This window comes from Ambystoma mexicanum, chromosome 6q (genome assembly GCF_040938575.1).
Source record: "Ambystoma mexicanum isolate Mex_15411 chromosome 6q, UKY_AmexF1_1, whole genome shotgun sequence".
NCBI lineage: Eukaryota > Metazoa > Chordata > Amphibia > Caudata > Ambystomatidae > Ambystoma > Ambystoma mexicanum.
This window is the reverse complement of record NC_090937.1, coordinates 202,201,302-202,220,097: the sequence shown is the minus strand read 5'-3', so window position 1 is coordinate 202,220,097 and position 18,796 is coordinate 202,201,302.

Here is an 18,796-nt window from a genome sequence, read left to right as displayed (position 1 = left end):
CATTTCTGTTAAATGCCTTAGTACCTTCAATTTTCTGTTTAACCAATAGAATGTCATCAGATAACCACATTGTATTGCTTTGTGTTTTCCCTCTAGCCTCGAGCTTCTGTAAACGTGGCCTTTATTTGAAGTATCAGATATTATTTTTGGGGAAAAGTGAATCTGGAATTGATCCTGCTGTGCTAAAAGTCAGACAAATACGAGCCGCATCAGGAAAAGTAGCCTGATAGGACATTCATATTAGAGAAACCCTTCAAGCAGGTCAAATCCAGTGGGGTTTTGTTTCGTCGCCACGCACAGCTCCAAAGAGCCCTAATGCTAGTATGGTATGCAGGTTGCATATGTTTGTACCATAGATTTTTCCACCCCCAAATGTTTAATTTTAAAATTTTTACCATTTTTTAAATCAGAGAGAACCCTGACATCTACCGATTAACGCCCCAACCCTATGCCCCCCCACCTAAAAAACAGTATCCCCTTTCCCAAACTTACTTTCTGTATCTTTTTTCTAAAATGAAACATTGTAGGTGATTTTTTATGGGTGATAAATATTCGGCACTAGAACATCTGTGTGGTGAATATTCTGCAATGACATCACTGTGTACATATGGTAGGTTCCCAATATAGGCCACGTGTTATCAGAAGGTAAACCTGAAGAGGCGTATCGGAAGAGGCTGCTGCGAAGCGTAGAGTCCCGAGGCAGTGCGGCTTGAAGCTCTTTGGTGCGTTCTACTTTTCTTTCCACTTGTGCCGTTAGCACTGTCATGAAAAGACACAAAATATGGAGCAGAGCGAGCGACGGAGGGATGAAGTGTTGCAAGAAACGGGGTTGGTGCGTTGTGGGTGCTGCGTTGCTCCTTCTAGGTTCCCCAGCTGCCTCCCGCGGTGCTCCAGTGATTGAGGATTGCTGAACGGGTAAGCAGTGCTGGGCAGACATCAAGTGTCTGACCAGAGAATCCCATCTGCTGAGTGGCTGAGCGCGGATACAGACGAGGTCGACCTGGCACCATGTGCCACGGTGCAGTAGGGAATACTGCATACTATGCAAGTACTAACCAAAGTGTCTGTGTGGCTGGATACACTTTTGCTGGGCTGTGTTGTGTGACGCTCACCATTTGGGGATTGCTGTTTATGAAATAGAGGGTCCAATTCATGGAATTATCTGCGCAGAAAATAGGGCAAGTGTGCTTGCAATCGTGCGCAAATCCGCCTTTGTCGATTCATGGAATCCAATGCGTTGTACTTTTCGTGGGCTTGCGTGGATTTCGCGCTGGCCCGGCACGTCGCTGCGAATGGAGGAACGCCTTGCACGATACTCCAAGCAGAGTGTGGGCAGGACCAGCGGAGTTGCTAGGTCTGGAAAAGACCCGGGGCTAAGCTGATGTCAGAACTGTTGGGACTGGGGGCTAGCTAGTCTTTTGTCTGTAGCTCCTGAGATTCTATCTGGGGCTACAACCAAAAGATCAGGGGCTATAGCTCCCTTAGCCCCCCCCTAGCAACGCCCCTGGGCAGCACTACGCAGTGATCAAAATAGAGAGCGGAACATGCAGAATGAGGAAGAACACATGAAAATGTGGGGGCGTGTTGAGGGATGGTGCAAGGTCAAGCAATTGTACAACCATACCAGTGCAAATAAAACATGTATTCATGGTTTCAAACGCTAAACGTCAGGGTGTGTAAATGTTCACGCAAATCCTAGTACACACCCCATCTGATAGCAGGCATCTAAATGTCAATGCACATATATAAAGCACGCAAAACACACCAAATGAAACATATCCAGCCACAATGAATCCAGCAATTGTCAGAGCAATCGGGCATGGACACCGCAGGAGAAGGAGGATGGCCAGGTCCCAGATCTTCAACCGACGTACCACCCTCTTTGGGATGCCGGATGACCAGGTCTATGGCAGGTACAGGATCCCCCCATATTATCCTAGACCTGGTCAGGGAGTGGGAAGATGGGCTAACATCACCTACCATGTGTTCCGAGGCCCTTAGTTCTCTACAAAAAGTGCTCACTGCCTTACATTTCATGCCAACTGGATCCTTCCAGCGGACCACTGCCATAGTAGGCGGCATCTCCTAGGCCACACAGTCACGCTGCCTACACCGGGTGCTGAAGTGCATAACTGCAAAACCGTCTGTGCGCCCCCACATCTATATGCCAAGAACACCGGCAGAAAGGCAAATAGTAATGCAGGACTTCTATGCTGCGGCACACTTCCCACGAGTGCTAGGTGCAATAGATTGCACCCATGTTGCGCTACGTCCCCCCACATTGACAGAGCACATATACTGCAACCGCAAACATTGGCACTCAATCAATGTTCAGGGTGTCTGCGATGCAAAGGGCATCATAACTGAAGTGTATGCAAACTATCCAGGAAGCACACATGACAGTTATATATTCCAGATGTCACTACTACACCGGACCTGGGTAGCCGGCAAGCATGGGAACACATGGGTCATTGGTGAGTATGAACAGACACGCACATGCATGCACGTTGCACACTTACCAATAGATACTGGCAACAAATTATAATTACAACCATCTACACATTTACAGGGTACAGTGCCTACCCGCTGAGCACATTCATGATGATGCCCATACGGAATCCCACCACACCAGCTGAGGTAAAGTACAATACTGCCCATGTAGCAACTAGGGGCATAGTGGAATGCACATTCAGGGCGCTTAAGTCACATTTTCGCTCCCTTGACCACTCTGGTGGTTTGTTGCTATATGTACCACCAGTTGTGTGCAGGATCATTGTGGCAGCATGTGTCCTGCACAATGTCACCACATAGCATGGCATCCCAGTGGCCATGTTGGCTGGCCAAATGGCATGTGGAGAGGCTGCATGTACCCAGCTGGTGCAATCCTATACTACGTAAAATCCTGCCCCTGTGGAGTGTACACGATCAAGCCACATCCCAGGTGCCATTCAATGATGACCATGGGCCAATCCTCTGTGCCCACAAAAACACCCTGAGAATGTGTGCCTGACAGGGCAAAATTGTGTGCATCCATTAGACATAAAAAAAAACATGCACAAAGTTTGGCCAAATGAAAGACACGTAAGTGAGAGTACACCACCACCACCACGGTAAGCATGGAGTGAAACCACTGCTGAGGCACAAAAGCCTCACTAATGTCCAAGAAAATATCACCCAACATATGTGTTGTCACAGAGAAATTCAGCAACTTGCCAACTATCACTTATAAGCAGCTAGGCATTCATGGACTCCAAAAGTATCATTTTCACAAATCCCCATAAACCCAATGAAATGGGGTTGCACACCTGTGTGAGAATGTGCATGACAGGCACAAATGTATTCTTGTTGCTGTGAGCGCAAAAGCAATGGTGTCAGGATCCACATGTGACATACAGACAGACAATATGGAGACATTGCAACCAATATCAAAAAATGCACTGAACAGGACACAATTGACAAGTGAGACAAAGTGATTTACACACCCAACTGGGGTCAAAGATGCAGCAAGTAACATAGACATTGCATAGCAAAGTCAACAGTGAGTCATGACCATAAGCAGCATGGCACTGCACCATTCACCAACACAGTCACAGCAACTGCAAATAGCAGTGTACATGTCGTACACGAAAAACAACACATCACAATAGACAAACTACCTGACGACTGTCACATGGTCAACAACTGTACTGCATGTAGACACCAAACCTCACACTTGAGTCCACAAGTAGTAAGGCTCAGTACTATCTTGAACCAATTAACCCATGCAAGGAAAGCCCTGGACCCACAATGCGTGTTACACAACAAAAACACTTACAGTGGCCAACCCATTCCCTTAGCCGCAACAATGCACACAGTAATCAGTGACATCAAAGTAGTCATTTTGAATATGAACAACAAAAGAGCAACAAAGGTTCATTGCAAGAAAAATGCACCATCTTACCTGGTTCTTGTGCATGCATACTGCAGAGGAACAGTTACATGCCTCTGCAGGAAATCCCGCCCCCCTACCTCCGATATGTTGGAGCCCTGAGTTTGTGCCATTTTTGACACCAGCAGTTGTGCCAATACTGCAGCAGATATCCGAAAGAAGGTATCCACTGAGAAAACTTCATCGAATGTATCCCGGAAGAGATGATAATCTGAGGGAGGAACTCCCTTAAGGAATATGAAAAGCAGCGAAGAGAAGAAGCTAGTTATGTCACAAGAGACAGGCGTGACGCCCCGAGAATACTGGCTGGTGAGAATGCATGGATCTTAGAGAAACTGATGACGAAGTTAAGAATCGAGTAAACTTTCATATGTAAAAATAAGAGCGCAAGTGTTCGAAGTTCTACAGAAAATCAACCGTTCAATAATTGTACATATGCTGAAACGCAAGTAGACTAAATCATCATAGAAGCTGACTATAACTAGAGATTAGATTGCAGGCTAAGCCGCCATAGTGTAGGAGCTGGATATCAGTGTCATGAATTTAGAAAGGCCGGACACACGAAGAGGAAATACCAAGTATTGTGTCGCAGCAAGAATAAGTTGAGGTTTTGTGAAGTGCCTTGTTGAGGCTGTCTGGCCTGGTATCAAAACTGAAGCAGCCATGGTCAGTTATCTATTCTTGAAAGAAGTGAATGGACGAAGGATGAATCTTCCCTTGCTAAGGTGTAGAGAAAGAACACCAAGAGTGCCAAGTTTTATTCATTTAAGACATTTAAATGCTGCAAAATGGACCAATTTGTGGTCTCCTGTCACGTGAGCCAAGGATGGAAACAGACTTGAGTTTGGAGTCCTAGAACAACGGAAGTCAGAAACTGCACTCCTATATATTCCCACAGACAAGGATGCTTTGCAAGGCCAAGTTCAAAGACAATCTTCATGGCAGAAGGCATGGGTGTTGAGAGATGTTGGGCTAACTGGGTGGGGAGGTAAAGTCAAGTCCACCTTCTGGCACCTGGGTCTGAGCTTGATTGCTGCTCAGTGAACCAGATATTCTAGATATGGCACCAATTGTAGAGGGCCATATAACGAAGGGCCTTATAGTGTGAAGACCAATGATAAACTGTGTACTTAATAGTGTTAAAGATTACATGTTTTTAGATGTAGGCATAAGTTGCCTACCTGACAGTGGGCAGCCAATCACAATCCTGGTCCCTATGCAGTGTGTGCATAGATGTTTCCCTTAAGCCTATCACAGCCTTTGATAGGTTTTCTATTATTTGCTACGTAGTATGACGTCACATTTGACATGTATTTTGCATATAAGGATGTTTTTATGGGAAAATCGTCAAGAGCCTGAGGGAGCATCAGTTGATGTCTGTTGTAACCTCCCTGTTTTAGATATTGTTAATGAAACAGTACCTTTGTCATATTTCTGAGTTGGTTTGATTATTTGGACTCAGGATTGTTCTGCGATCCCGTTCCATTGCATGCACTTTACTAAAGGGCCATCTGCTCATGTGGTAGCAGAGGATGGTTGAAAAAGATCCAAACTAGTTTGTCTCCAGTATTTCGGACGTTCCGGCATCCTCTGCCATTAGCCGGAAGATCGCAGGGTCTGCTGTGGAGAGCGGCCGATAGAAATAAACTTGCAAGAAGAACTGAGGCAGTGTGCAGGTCCCCCTTTGACGAAATCCATGCCCGGTTTCCATGGGCGCTCTGCGGACAGAAGGAAAAGTGGTTGGATTGAAGGAGGAGTCGATACCAAAGGTCTCAATTAGATTAACAAATGGAGAGTAGACAAGGGGAATGGCAAATAAAGGGGATGGGATTGTGATCATTTTTGAGTAATAGGAAATATTGTGAAGAGAAAAGGTAGCGCCTAGGAGTCGTGACTCAAGAGAGTTTCAGAAGGGGACATCTCAAATCTCAACGGGGTAGAGCAGAAACATAATACGCATAATCAGGATTACGGAAGGTGACGTCTCAAACCCTATATAGGGTATAAAATAAAGGCTAGAGAGATAAGGTGATCACAGGGTTTATAAATGTGTAATGTCAACAAGTTTGAATGTTGTTAGTTGAATAAAAATATCAAAGAGCGATAGAAGTTGTGAAACAAATTGAAAAAGTTGAGAAGCAACAGTGATTGAGGCTTAGTGAAGTGATTGGAACCAATCAAGAATATAGATATAGCCAATTAAAGAAATAGATATATTGAATAAGAAAATAGGTAAACTGTTGAAATTAGAGGCCTGAGCAGCGATTGACTGTGCATGTTCATATTTTTTGCTTTAAAATGTTGAAAAGTGGTGATTTAAGCAAAAGTATAAAGGTTATTTAACAGTATGTCTGGTAAGTATTGACAGTCAAGTGATACCTTTCATTACGGAGACATTCCGCTTGTGCACTTATGCAAAACATTACCAAAGCACATACCCAAGCTCAAACAGTATAGTGCGGAATGGGTGAAAAGCACGGCAGATAAAATGTTCATGCCGTGGTCACAAGGGAGATCATTGTCAAAAGGGGTATTGTAACACATGACCACATACTTGCAAGCCGCGTAAACAGGGAAGAAATTTGAGAAAAGATTAGTGATTCTAGAGCTCTGGAAGATGTACCAAGAAGAAAGAGAAGATCCGCCACCTGAAGAGTGGATGCCTAGTCAGCGCAAGAAGGAAGGTGTTGAGCCCTCAGCTCCCCTTACCTCACCCAAAGCAAAAGGTACTAGTACAGAACAAATAGGGTTATATCCTTTAAAGAACGTGAATGTACGATGGGGTATAGTAATTGGATATACAAAATCCCTGCTTACATTAGTGATGATAACCCAGAGGAGAATAAGAGAAAAACAGAGATCTATAAGATCATACAAGACAAAGAAGAAAGGAGTGAGCGGTCGAATAAGCTGACGAGATAGCGCTTGTGCAGAACGAATGGATGGGAGAACAGATATTACTTAAAATAGATGGAAAAAGTATCGAGGAAGTTAGCCAAAGAGAAGGCAACGATGAACAAGAAAGAAAAGACAAGGAACAAGACAAAAGATTGAAAGAACACAAGCAGAAAAGAAAGAGCAAGGAGCAACGAGAACAGATGTATCAGGAGGAGCAAGAGAGAAAAGAAGAACAGGCAGAACAACAATGAAAGTATGACAATAGACAGAGAGCGATAGAAGATAGGGATAGAAGGGAAAGGAAGAGAGAAGAGGAGGAAGCACAAAGATTAAGGAACAAAAATTACAGAGATGAAGGGAAGAAAAAGAAAGAAGGTAAGGAATAAAGAGAGGAGAAGAACGAAGGCAAGAGGAAGGAAAATTTAGACAGAATGTGAGAAAGCAAAGAAAAATAAACCAAGAAATAGAACGAAAAAGGTGACAACGAGGCCTTGATAGCAGTCTCATTCATAAGGAACCAATAGGACCAAGCCCAGAAATATGATGGGATAGAATAGAAGAGTTTCTTCTGATAAAGGAAGTAATGCCAGCGGCATCAAGAGTAGTATTGGAAGAAGAAAGATTTGATACGGCAAGCATTGGAGAAACGATCAACAAGGTCTATCAACAGTTAAAGGAAGGTAGCAAGGATGGGATTCAAGGGAAGGATGGTCAATCCCTAGCATTTCAATTGCTAAGCGAAGAAGAAAATCTGTTTAGTCATGGACGTAGAGCATTGTCTTTAAGTAGACTGAATCTGTATAAGGGTGAAGGGGATGATAGTCACACTAGTTGGGGAATAGACATGTTGGACGAGGAAAAAGAGCCGAGTCTTGGGGTAGAAGGAGGGAGAGTGTGCGCTCCTGAAGGAAGTGTGCAAATGGATAAAGAAGTGAGATGGTCAGATCTGGAACAGCCTAAAGATCGGACGCTAGATCTCATAGCATATCCGGAGCGTCCCGAGGGAGATTGTACAGTGAAAAGGGAGAGTCGCCGCCATATGTGAGCAGGATAAACCCATTACCCATGAGGAGACAGACGGGGACGATCGTCCCTGCCATGGATAGATCAATGATGGTATCTGACTCTGGGAGAGGGTACACTCAGTTTCCCTTCTTGGAAAAAGGGGAAGCAAGATCACAGTATATCCCATAGCCACAGATGGACAAGGATCATTTAAGGTGTAAGCTCCCGAGTTGGACTTCGGGCACTGGGAAATGGATATATGATTTAGAAAAAATGACAGAGGAAACAAGTTGGCCATAGGGGACATAAAAGGTCTCTTGGCAGCTATTCTTGGGGAGAGGGCTGATGACATATGGAGAAGAGCAGGATATTCAAGTGTGATAGCACAGAATAAAAGCGCATGATGGAGTGCTGCTTAATAATTGTTGAGCAGATGTTTGGAGGGCTCTTAGGGTACAATACCCCGATACATCAGATATGGGTGCAATGATGATATGAAAGATGAAGGAAGATGAAAACCCTATTACTTACATTAAGGATATTTAGGAGAAATGCAGCTTGAAACTTACGAGCCGTGGGAAAAGATAGTGGCATTATTTTACCACATTTTATGTCAGGGGTTGCCCGAGCCGGTACAGAGGCAGATGAAAAAACAAGTGAGGATGGAAGCGAAGCCATGGGCTGAGATACAGCTGATGATAGTATATAATTGTCAGTTATTACAAGAGAAAAATAAGAAGATAGATGAGAATAGGAAAATCGAGGAAGCCAAGTTAGTTCAGAATAAAGTGTCAACATTTGCCATAGAAGGGGCGGTATTGACAAGTGGAGAAGGATTGGGAATGCAGGAAACAATGGGTGCATCACAGGCGAGTAATCTGCGCCTGATGGACCAAGGTGGATATGGGTTTTTGACACGAGGCAGAGGTACATGCTACGGAGGAAGAGAATGTGGATTCCAGAATAATCAAGGTGGGTTTCAAGGTACGCAGAAGGAGAACCAGAGTACGGAAGGAGGATATAACCAAGGAGGGCTTGTCAGACGGGTACCCCCAGTATGTTGGACTTGTGGGATGACAGGGCATATTGCACGTGTATGTGGATCCAAGGGAATGTACGCAATGGTCAATTTTCAAGAGGGGGACAGCTTATCCTCCACCATATAGCACACAAATTAGAGAGGGCTTTGCCCAGGATCACACATTTTATCAGACACAAGCACTGCGAGTACAGCAGGTACAGCAATAAGAACAAGTGCAAATGAATCCACCACAAGGACAGTCGCAACAAGCCCCCATGCAGACACAGCAGTATGCGAACACGGGACAAGTACTGACACCCAGAATGGGAGGTGTCTCTGTGGTAGGAGGAAATCCTTTTAAAGGTACAGGGATAAACCTGTACCCACAATAGGACAACTCACAGGGTGACTTGATGTGTTCAGTACTATCTGTGACAAAAGACCCCCAAGAGGAACCAACGGTCGATGTGATGATAGGAGGCAAATCTTTTACTTTTCTTGTAGACACTGGAGCAACTCGTTTGTGTATGCGAGAGGGAAAATATCCAATATCAGGAATTTCCATGAATGCTCAAGGGTTCTCTGAAGGTAGAAGTCGAGTTCTTTTTACCAATGAATTACCAGTCTCTGTAGGAGAATGTCACATTTCTGTTCCTTTGTTATATTAATGACAGACACTGATTAACATTTTAGGAAGAGATTTAATGACAAAACTAAACATGACAATTTAATTTACTGATCAAGGAACAGTGTGCTCCACTCTAGGAATACACTATGTAAATGTGGGAGAATTTATATTGGCTTTCACAGGGCAAGTGGCTCTGCAAGGTGTTCCAGTCGATCAAGAGATATTTCTATATGGAGTGAGCATTTTACTGACATGGCTACCTGGTTTAGTGGGAAAAATTGTGAGGATACCTGATGAGTTTTTGTTCAGACCGCAAAAACCTTATGGACGAAGAGGGGGGACAGACTATCCCTATAAAATTGGAAGCAGCCATAGTATGAAGGGAAATGGCAATGCTCAAAGGAGTAGATGATGAGGGGAAACCATGGAGAACAATAATAGCTCTCGAGATAGTGTCAGATTGACTGACATAACTGATGACGACATGTTCAGGGAAGACCAAATAGACGATGAAATGGTGTTCTTTATGAGCATCACATACTGGATAAGGATGGAAAAGAGGGAAGTCCCACAGCGAATGGTGATAATGCGGCAACGTCCATCATTTTTTCAAGAAGACTTGGAAAAAGTTCCAAGGCCCTTATGATGTAGTTTTATTAAAGGGAATAGGAGAGATTAAAATAAAGCTTAAGCAAGGAGCGATTTTACCTTGAGAAAACAGTACCCCATATCTTGAGAAGCTGATGAATGGATATTTCAGACCATTTCAGCACTGATGAAACACAGAATTCTGGTGCCTTCAGAATCGTTGTGTAACTCCTATTAAAAAATCTAAAGGATGATTGTGGAGATTTATACAAGACATGAGACCGATTAACCAGATTGTAGATGCAGAGTTTCCTTTAGTTCCTAATCCAGCGACGATACTGTTCAGTATTCCGTTGGAAGCTTAATATTTCACGGTGATCGATTTGAAGAATGCATTCTTCTCTATCCCATTCCACAAGGACTCACAAGATTTGACTTCTTTTACGTTCCACCAAACTTGACTGAAACATACTAGCCTGCCCCAAGGGTACTGTGAGTCCCCATCAATATTTAATAGAGTTTGACAGATGGATTTAGGCAATATTGATCTGAAGAGTGCAGTGATACAGTTCACAGATGACATTTTAATTTGCAGCACCACAGATGATCAGTGCAGACAAGATTCTATTCAGTTGATGACCTTTCTAGCAGACAAGGGATATAAGGTAGACAAGGAGAAGCTACAATATTGTCAAGAAGAGGTGTTACATGTGGGTCAGTTGATTTCTCATGAAGGAAAGAAAGTGACACATGAAAGAGCCAAATCTCAACAAAACAAAGGTACTGGTATGTTTAGGGGTTAGCCAGTGTGAAGTGTAAATGAATTAGAAATATTGCACCTGGTCTAAACCCACATAACCTTAATGGCTATCAATTTGCATGCAAAAATACATATTAGAACACTCCTAGAGAATAAACAGATATTTACAGAGATTGATATAAAAAAAGAAAAGAAATATTTAATATCATAAAAAATTGAGTACATATAGTAAAAACCAACGTGGAAAGACATGTGTAATCAAGAAAACGAACATTCATTTCCCATTTATCAATTGGGTATGAGAGCTTTGAAACAATCTAAGAAAATTAGAATTGGTACATCAAGGAAAGAACATAAATGAAAAGCAATTACAATATTGACAAAAAGCCAGTTATGTATCACTGGAATACTGGTTGAATCACAGAAAAACACAGAAGTACAAAGTGATGAGTACAATTAAACCTCTATTCAATGTAATAGAATATATTAAGAAATTGAGAGTGGTATTCATTAGTAATTAGAATCAATTCCCGAAGTTGAAGATATTATGTGACGGGATAGGGTCTGCCAAAGCTACAGGGGGAATAGAAAAACATATAGGATGTAGGTGTTTAACCTAGATGGCATGTTCCCATCAATGGATCATGTCACGTGAGCTGAATGGTCCTGGTGGTCCACAAATGATGCTGTGAAGGACCTTGTTTCCCCTCTGATAGAAGAAAGCGTTTCGGCAGAACAAAATTGGTGAAGAAATGTTTTATCATGTAAACAGAATCTACTCCGCCTTCATCAGGGCAATAATTAGCAGGACCCTGCATGGGTGGAAAAGGGGAGACAGAAAAAAACATTCGGTTCAAAAGAAACAAATAAGGGGAATGAGTCACCAGGAAGTGCATCTCTACAAAATTTATAATGCATGCAAAAGTAGAAACTAATCAAGAAAGGCAGACATCGATCCTGGACGAGTCTGAGATGTATCTCATGGCCACATGCGTACAAAGCCCCTTGTAGAGAGGGAAGTCTCGGAAAAGGTTCCGATGAAACTCCCCCCAAATTAGGGGCTGGGGGAGCAGATTGTGGCATTGGGTCCCCTTTGGAAGAGCAGTGCAGGAATCCCTGGTGGGTACCCGCCGGTCTGCAAACCAAGGCCCAAGACAGTGTGGTGGGGCAGGCTGGAGTGGTAAGGAATCACTTACCTCGGATGGGTGGGAATGAAAAGAGCCTTAGTGGGCTAAGGACCTAAGGATTGGAAGCAATGAATGAAAGCCAATTGGTAAAATGTGAGGAGCCGATAGAATATGCTGGAAAAGAGCTCTTCAGTGCAAGGAAATTACCTGAGTAATGTCTTCTCAGGAAAAAGTGAAGAAATGAAGGAGTGGATGTCGCCAGGTGTTCGATCACTGGAGACGTCTGTGTCCACTTCGAATTGTTGGCGGGTAAAATACCCGTTTGGTATTATGACACTGTTCCAAAGCGCGGTACTGCCTAGGAAAATGACCTACAGAAAGGAGCAGACTTAGTTACTAGAAACATCTGTAACGGTGTCGTGTTTAATGAAGGCCAAATGGCAAACCCCTGAACTGGAAAAAAAAAAAAGGGGGGGGAAGGCGCATGCTGCTGTAAACTGATATCTGACATCTGCCCTGTACTAGTGGACCTGATAGTAGAATGTCAAGGAATTGCAAGAGGACTTGCCTGGGTAAGAGGATAACGACGTTCCTTGGACGTGGCTGGAGGCAGAATAGAACGTGCAGAGAGCCACAAAGTGTCTGCTACTTCTGAGGCTGCCGTATAAAGTGCGGATTGCGGCGAGCGGGAAAGCCAGAAGGGACCGTTTGTCCTGGCGACCGTGTTGAGCGTGTCTCCCAAGCGAGTTGGAAAAACCCCTGCAACTCGTGCTGTATCCAGTCGGAGACTGCCTCCAGAGTGATTGACAGATGGGTGTGGGCGCGTGTCGGCCAATAGCCGAGCTTGGTTATCTGTGTTGAAAAAGTGGGCTGGAGAAACCGGAAAACCAACGTGGAAATCACGTAAAGCCCAATGGGGACCTGCCAAGACATGTGATTGGCAGGTGGGTGTGTGTTAGGGCCAACCAACCGTGGCATGAAAGGGGCGGGAGGAGCCGGTCACGAGCCTCATTCGTGACTAGAAAGGAAATCAATGCCTGAAATGCGAATGATGGCCTGTTGATCACCCTGCGTGTTCCGTGCAGGAAGGGAAGGATCTGAGAGATGGATCATGAGCTGGTACCAGGCTAAACGGTAGGAACAGCACGTGAGATGTTGATGTTACTGAAATTGTGAGCCTATAGTTAGCCGTAAATGTTCCTAGAAAATCGAATAAGAGGGTGCTACTGCAAATCAGCCAATTGTGCAACAAATATAGATGAAACTGAACCCCAATGAGCCTGTTGGGCCGCAGGAAGACGGGATCCACGGGGACCCGTCATACCTGGGGTGAAATGGGTATTGGCCTCCTTAAGAGGCATTGTTGTTAGTATCGAAGAGGAAAGGGAGTTGGAATCAGGCACCCGGGATGGTGTTGAAGCTCGGGGTCTTCAATAAGGAGTTTGTTCGTTGAGACCCTGTGCTAGTGTATCTAGTCTGTAGATCCATCTTCTTTCCAATTCGGAAAGTCTAATCGGTATGTTCTGACCAGTATGAATTCTGTCCAAGACCCACCATAGCATATCGTCTGGGGTGTGGTGGTTCGCCAGGTAGTGTGTAACCAGTGGGGAAGTGAGATTTTTGCACCGAATTCGGGAACGGTGTTCCGAAATGCAGATGCCGACTTTTCGCATAGTTTGTCCCACGTAACGAAGGCCGCATGGGCACTCGATGCAGTAGATGACTTGGTTGCTTTTGCAATTGGATAAGTGTTTCAAAGTCCACTGTTTTGTGCCAATATTGAATGTGAGAATCTTCTTTGTGAGTCTGCAAACTGAGCAGGAACCACAGGGGTAATGACCCGTGGTTTTGCGTAAATCCCAAAGGCCAGTTCGTGGTGGGGGCCTGGAGAACGAGGAATGCACTAGATATTCCCTAATGTTTTTTGCTCTCTTGAAGACGAATCTGGGTATAGGTTCCTCGTTCAGTTGCAATCTCACTATTGGCCAGTACTTTTTAATGACTTTTTTGAAGTTAAAGGTATTAGGACCATGTGTGACCACACAGGTAAGTCGTTCATTGTTCTGTGTGACTGATTTAGACCTCGGTGTCAGCAAGGAGTCTCTGTTCGTGAATCTCGCTCTTTTGGAAGCAGTGTTGACTAGTCTTGTGGGATAACCGCGTGAGCATAGTCTAGTACCAAGTGCGTCTGCATTGGCATAGAAATCCTCCAGGTGGGTACAGTTCCTTCGTATCCTCAAGAATTGACCGTAAGGAAGATTTTGTTTTATGTGTTGGGGGTGATCGCTGTGATAATGCAGAAGAGTATTGCGATCAGTTGGTTTTCTGAAGAGGTTACACGCGAGTTTATGGCATGAGATCTCAAGGTCCAGGAAGTGTATTAAGGTTGTGTTGTACTCCATAGTGAATTGAATATTGTTATCACACAAGTTAAGCCACGTTAGGAAATTTTGGAGAGATGTAACGTCTCCTGTCCAAATAAAAATAATGTCATCTATGTAACGATGCCAGTGGGAGATTTTAGCCTCCCATTGGTTAATCGAGTTGTAAATGTATTGGTCTTCAAAAGAGGCCATGAATAAAATGGCCAGGCTGGGGGCAAAAGTAGCCCCCATAGCTGTACCTTTAATTTGAAGGAAGTACTGGTTGTCGAAGGTGAAGAAATTTTTGTTGAGGGCAAAGGTTAACAGTTCAATAATAAATTCTGGAGGGACACGAAAGGATCCTGGTTCGGCATATTCACAAATGAGATGTTCATATGCACAGTCTATGGCTCTGTCCTGTGGTATAGAGGTATAGAGTGCCTTGATGTCCATGGTTACCAAGATCTGTTGGTAACTATTAAATGGCAGATTTTCAAAAACCTGAATAGTGTGCATGGTGTCTCTGAGGTATGATCTGGTTTTACTACTGAGAGGTTTGAGAAAATAATCAATGAATTGTCCTAATGGTTCCAAGATGGAGCCGCACCCTGAAACTATAGGTCTCCCCGGGGGGTCGTGTATGTTTTTGTGAATTTTGGGGAGGGCGTACAAACAAGGTGTGCGGTTAGAGGATGTAGTCAGGAAATTGGATTCTTTTTCTGTAATCCAATCTCTCTCCCGAGCATAGGCGACCATTTCCGAGATTGTTGTTTTCATATCTGTGGAGGGGTCCTTCCTGAGTGTTTGGTAGCTGGTTCTGTCATTCAATAGAGTCATAATCATATTAGTATACTGATCAATTGTCATCAGGACAATGCCGCCCCCCATGAAAGAGCCAAGGCAATTATGAAGACCTCAAAACCAAATACAGTGAAACAGATGCAACAGTTTTGGGGGTTATGCAACTATGTCAGAGCTTGGGTGTTTGATTACAGTACGTACACAAGACCACTTCTGTATGCTTTAAAGAAAGCACAAGTGGGGAAAATAAAAATAGAATGGACTGAAGAGATAAAGGGAGGGTTTGAGGAGCTGAAAAAAAGCAAGTTGCACAGCCCCTGTTTTAGGAACTCCCAATTATGCTGAGGAACTGAATTTATTTTCAGACAAAAATGGAACAGTCATGACAGCAGTGCTTATGAAGAGTATTACATTGGGGTACAAAGCTTTAGCGTATTACCGTGGGATTCTAGACTCAGTTATGAGAGGACACTTCCCATCCGAACAATCTTTGGCTGCTGCTGCATTCACGATTGAGAAGCCTACAAGTATTGTCATGGGCTGCTCCATGACTCTATACATGGAGCATGCTCCATTTGCCATTTTAGAGAAACCCAAGGGCACATTACCATCTCAAAGAGCTTAAGCGTATTAGGTAATGATTTCTAACCCAACTATTAAGATTGTAAGGTGTAAACTAGTTAATCCTGCCATGTTTATATCTGAGCCAATAGAAGAAGGTGATCATGTGCATGACTGTGCTAATTATGTTGAATTTTTTTATGACATACCCTGTGTGAAGGAAAATGCTTTAGCTGGAGTGGAAATTCTCTTTATTGACGGTCCTTCAAAAATTGATCAGACTAGTGGGGAAAGACATTCAGGTGCTGAAGTAGTGAGGCATTGGATTAAATGGAAAATTTGAAGTTGTAGCAAGTGCAAGGCTACGTCTCACTTTTCAGCGCAAGCGCCAGAATTCATAGCGCTCATTGTCACGCTCGAGAAAAATGAAGGGTAGGAAGTGATCGTGCACATTGACTCCACCTATGTGACGTCAACCGTACACTCAGGGTTAGTATGTTGGAAGAGGAGGGGCTTCCTTTCTCAGACGGCACTGAAGTGCAACATGCATCCTTACTGGATAGGCTTGTTAAGGCACTACAACTCCCAGTGGCCATAGCGGTAATTAAATGTGCAGCACATGCTAAGTGAACATATTTTCTCTCTTGCAGGGATGAAACTGCAGACGAAGAAGCCAAAAGGGTTGCATATTCCCGAGATATAACGAATTCTTATACTGAGGATATTAAAGAAAAAGTAGTCACAGTCATGTTAGTGCAAGAAGGGTTTAAAAAATTGTCGATAACCCAACTAATGGAGATTCAAGAGAGTGCACCACAGGAAGAGCAGGAATTGTGGAAACAAAGGGGGTGTTCTTTATCCCCCACAGAAGCATTATGGTGACAAGACAGCACTGGAAAGGCGATGATGCCAGTAGCATTATTAACGGTCACGCTTGAACAGCTGCATGTAACTAGGGAGAGTCTTGCTGCTACAGTTGCAGAAGACTGGTTAATCCCTAATTTGTTGGAGCATGTTGCACTATTTATGGTTAACTGCATCGTGTGTCAAATGTTTAGTGCTGGGAATACACTGAGGACGATCAGAGGAGTAATACCATGACTGATTGTTCTGTTTCAGCATTTAAATATCGACTATGTTGCTATGCTGCAAGTATGTAGTAATGGGTATTGGTATCTATTAGTGGTGTTGTGTCCCTTCTCTAGGTGGATGGAGGCAGGTCTGTGTACACACCCTGATGCCACTTGCGCAGTGAGGTTTTTAGTACACAACATCTTCCAGAGTTGGGGTGTGTGTGAAGTGTTGAGATCTGATAATGGGACCCATTTTGTTAAAGAGCTATTTGAACAGATAGTCCTCTATTGAGTATAAAGCACAAGTTTTCTTATGCTTATCACTGGCAAGTGAACGGAAGATGTGAGAAACTCAACGGCCTCCTTAAAGAAAGGATTGCCAAAATTAAATTGACTTTGAAGAAGGGATGGCTGTATTGCCTACCCCCAACCTTATATGCCCTTCGGAATCATCCAGGATAGGACCACCACCCCACCCCGCACAAACTAGTGACAGGGCGTCAAATGAGAACCCCCCTTACTCCTCCATCTAGTAGTAAAAGTGATACCCAGAGTGCAGCTAAAACTTTAGGTGATGTAATGCACGACTATTTGACATGTAAAGGGCAGTTGGTCTCAGAACTCAGAGGAAGACAATTCAACAACCAGCCCAATTAAACTATTATTGGCACCTAAGTTATTTGTTGGAGACCTACTTCTCATAAAGAATTTTACTACAAGGTGACCTGCACCACGTTTTAATGGTCCTTTGTTTGTTGAGAATATAACCACTTCAGCTGTGAAGGTCCAAGGGAGACGAGCTTAGCCTCACCTAAGTGATATTAAGGCCTATAAAAGTGAGACCCGCCCTCCCACCGTTGCTGATCCAGAAGCAAGACAAGAAGAAGAATTTCAGTGCATGCAGACTCATTCAATGACGAAGAAGAAGGACGATAAAGAAGCCAGCAGTTAATACAGATGTTGTATTGGACTAGAATTCAGTGGACACTTCTTATGGATATTTTAACAGAGAGTGCAAAGGCTTGCAGAGAATTCTAGGAATGTTTAAATTAACTTTTAGAGATACATTGAAGCATCAGAGTTATGCCTAAACCTCAGTTCTTGATTAGAAATTGGAAAAAAGATCAGTATCCAGATTCATTTCTTTGAGAATACCTGTTCTAATCAGTTAAACATATGGTACTTACTGATAGTGATGTTCACCGACTTGTGCTTGCTGTCTTTGTGTTTATACTTCAAGCTTACCCTTCTCTTGTGAGAATAGATGTTGATATTCATACTTGCTTACAGGACCCTAAAAATGGCCCAGTGATAAGAAGGCTTCTTATTGCAATTATCAAGCAGATTTGACAGTTGGAAGTATAAAGAAATGTGATGATTGTATTAAAACCGATTAAAGAAGAAAATGGCAAGGTTCTAGGCGAAGAACAAGTGCAACGAGCAGTACGATGGTGCAAGAGATGGATGCCTAATTTCTTATGTATAATATACTCCTGTATGATACAGTTCTTTGTCTTTCCGTTCCTCATCTTTCACAGTCTTGATCATATTAGTACTTCCACTGAGGCAGAGGTCCCTATGGTTGTTCCCACTATGGGAACTTTTTTTGACATACTTCATGATGGTACAAGGCTTCTAAAAGACACAAGAGAGATGCAGAGGAGGATAATGAGGGGATAAATGCCTATCTAGATAATGCAGTACACTTGCGGAATAACATGTGGTACCAGCACATGAGAAAAGTAGGGGAGAGAACATCCAAGGAGAGTTGCTACATCTGCTCTCTCATCCCCTATGCCATGAATACAGTGCAAACTTTCATCGCCAGAGAAGTCCCAGAACACGATGCAAGGTGCCTCAGTCATCTTGCAGCATGTATGACTACAGGACAATTTCAGGGAAGTTGGGCCACTCTACAATGGAGATCGAAATGGTCATTTCCATATCAGGGTAACTATATTAGGACCACACAGATGGAAAAGGAACCCAGATGGAAGAGCAAGATGCGTCTGTATCCTGCAGCAGGACAGGATGAGGTGGTCA